This window comes from Triticum aestivum, chromosome 2B (genome assembly GCF_018294505.1).
Source record: "Triticum aestivum cultivar Chinese Spring chromosome 2B, IWGSC CS RefSeq v2.1, whole genome shotgun sequence".
NCBI lineage: Eukaryota > Viridiplantae > Streptophyta > Magnoliopsida > Poales > Poaceae > Triticum > Triticum aestivum.
In genome coordinates, this window is record NC_057798.1 from 509,735,074 (window position 1) to 509,738,321 (window position 3,248).

At 51.8% G+C, this 3,248-nt stretch overlaps 1 long non-coding RNA gene across 1 annotated transcript; it reads right to left on the bottom strand.

Moving 5' to 3' along the window:
• Positions 1-1,495: 1,495 nt before the first annotated feature.
• On the bottom strand, positions 1,496-3,020 carry LOC123045731 (uncharacterized). The gene is made up of 2 exons (XR_006421558.1): positions 2,100-3,020; positions 1,496-2,018 (listed from the first exon to the last, which is right to left on the bottom strand). It is a non-coding gene; the product is annotated as an uncharacterized lncRNA (long non-coding RNA).
• Positions 3,021-3,248: the final 228 nt, after the last annotated feature.

The window sequence follows — 3,248 nt, forward strand, 5'->3', positions numbered from 1 at the left end:
TGGCAGCGAGCGTTTTTTCGCGTTGTTTTCTAAACCGCTTGTCGGAATGAAGCAAATGATACGCCGTTGGATAGATATCGCCGAGGCGCAACTTTTCCATATATAAATCTTTTTTTAATTCGTTACGGTTTAAGAGCAGTTTCAAATTTACTAAATCACCGAATTCTGTTTTTCAAGTTTTTTAAAATTTTCGGTACTGTTTTCGCTCAAGTTTTTGAACCATTGGAAATCTACTAACGAGGCGCAATTTTCATATGTTGAAATATTTTTTAGATTCCTTACGGGTTTAAGTTAATTTTGAAAATCATGCGGCAGACGACGAGTGGCAGCGGCCGTTTTTGGAGAATTTTTTGCAAACCGCTGGTCGGAATGATTCAAACGATACGCCGTTGGTAAGACATCGACAATACGCAACTCTTTCATGTAGAACACTCTCTCTAATTATTTACGGTTTAAGAGGAATTCCAAATTTACCGAAATGCGGACACTCTGTTTTTCGCGACACCTAAATCGATGTGGGTACTTCATCCGACTGAAAACTGCATTGCAATGGACGAAAAACCGCACTGCATCACACGGGTAAGAGAACTGCATGGTTTCCTTTATTCAAACGTAATTTTTTCAAGAACAAGAAAGTAGAGTGCACTTCACATCGGGTGTAAATGAACCACAACACTATCAAGAAGTGAACCGCATTACTTTTTTCGCTTTCGTAATAAATTTTTTGCACTTACGGGATGAACAACATCATACGGCCGACCGCATTGCTTTTGAATGAAAACCGCACTGCATCGGATGGGCAAGCGAGCTGCATAATTTGTTTTGTCGGACGTTTTTTTTTCATACGCAAGTGAACAACATCACTCTCAAAAGTGAACGACATTCGAAGACCGAAGACACTGCAAGTGTTGATGTAGTCGACTGAATTTTGAGACACACGAAAATATTTTTGCGACACTCGGTTTTTTGCGACACTCAAATCGACGAGTGAGCTTCATCCAACATAAAATCACACTGCTTCAGAGGAAAAAACCGCACTGCATACAAGGGTCAAGCGAGCTGCATGGATTCTTTTTATCTTTTTTATAAAAAAATATGAACGAGAATGGACCGCATAGACGAAGGCAAGTGAACCCCAACACTCTTGAAAGTGATCCACAACACTCTTGAGAGTGAACGTCAGTACTTTCTTTTACTAGTTTAAATGTCTACCAACAAACACAACATAATTTTTTTCTTTTACTAGTGTAGAAAACCGCATGTCATCAAATGGGTAAGTAAACCACATTAGACTTGTTGGGAAGTTATTCTTTTTCTTTTTTCCATCGTGTGTTCTGCACCGCGAAGACGAGAGCAGTTATCTGCATACATTCTGCACTGCACGAACAAGACTAGTGCACTGCAGGAACAATACTAGTGCACTATAGGGGGTGGCACATGTGCACTGCACGTACAATGCAAAAATGCTGAAAACACACATTGGAGGGCAAAAAACTTCAACATAAGGTGATGCATGCCACACATCCAGGGGGCATCTGAGCTGAAATTTATACTGGTGGTGCCACGAGGAACTGAAATTTTACGTAGGCACTTCTCAATTACAAAGTATAAACTGCCATCGACAGTGCAATGAACGTCTCCAGCATGACATGCAAACTCCACAACACACAAAAAAAGCACCATTTTCTACTAAAAATAGCAGTAGAAAAGAAGAGAGCTCGCCCGTGCTGCTGCAACCGGTAGCGGCTCGCCGGTGAACTGCGTGTGCACACCCCAGCCGTACAAAATAACCCTTTTTTAATACAATAGCCCTCAAAATGAAAAGCCTAAAAGCAATCGTGTCCATGGACTTGTGCACAACAGAGAGAACAGAGCCGGAGCCATCATCGGCGGCTGCACATCAACCAAATTTTTTGCATTGCACACAGAGAAGAAGAGAGCTGCACATATGCCAGGACAGAGCTGCAGGAAGTGTTCGGGGCCACCAAAGGATTTCTAAGTGAGCTGCATCCTGGATCCTAGCAAAAAACACGCCTCAAAATGAACTGCACGATTTGCAATCGGGCCCCTAAACAGAGCTGCATCGCAAGAGAGTTCACCTGAGGGAGGGGATCAGGGGGTCGTCGGAGGGCGTGAGAGAGCACCACCATCGACGAAGCCGCTGACCTCGGTGGCGCCGCTCGCTGGCCAAATCGGCGGTGGAAGAGGGAGAGAGTCGCCTGCGAGGGAGATAAGTCGTGGCCGCAGATGCAGTACCACAGATGGTGGCCGTAGGTGGTGGGGATGGGATCCGATCGCGCGGGGGCACGAGGCTGCATCCGCCGCTGGCAGCAACCACTCGAGGCGCCGCACCCATCGGCTGTGTCCTGCGAGCGCCAGAGAAAGGTGGAGGAGGGTGCGGGACAAGGAGCCGTCGGAGCCCCTCGCGGGGGAAGAGGCGAGCTCTAGGCCCTGGTCGCACTGGCCTCAACATCCCCGCGGATGGGCACGGCCACAGTGGTGGCGCTGCTCCACTGCGGCGGTGGAGGTTGCGTGACTAGCGGTGGGGAGGCGCGGCGAACTGCACGACGAAAGCCAGCGAACCTCCCTTGCTGCTTAACCGCATGGCTAAGTCAGGAGGTCGATCCCGGTGGACGCCGGTGAGAGTCGGAGCGCGACGAAAGTGGCTGCGGAACCACGAGAAGCAGGACGGCAGCAGCGGTTCGACGCTGTGGACGTTGCCGGCGCGGCACAGTAGCGCGAGCGGCCTGGGCTGGATTTAGGCAGCAGCCAGCGACCAGAGAGAGCCACAGATCCGGGCCTTGGTGGTTGGAGGCGGCCATCTCCGTCGGCGTCGGCAGGATCCGGTGCTAATAGGCCCGCCGGATGAGGAGGACGGCGAGGGGGGCTAGGAGGGAGGTAGGGGCTCGTGTGGAGGAGGCGAGGCCGGATCCAGGCGGTCGCGGCTCCGGGTCTTGGCCGCTGGAGGTAGTTAGTTGGGAGGCGAGGCATGGCCCTGTGTGGTGCTGATAGCTGGTGGTGCGGGGGAGGGGGGGGGGGGGGGGGGGGGGGGGGGAGGGGGGGGGGGAGGTGGGGGATGGGGCGTCGCCGTGGCCTGGATCCGGTGGTGGGAGGAGACCGCAACCTGGATCCAGCGGCGGCTCATGCTGGAAGGTGTCCCAGGGGCGCAACGACCAGTGCGGCTCGCCGGCGGGGGGAGGAAGGTTGCGGCGGGGATGTGGCAGTTTGGCGTGGGAAGGGCAGGACGA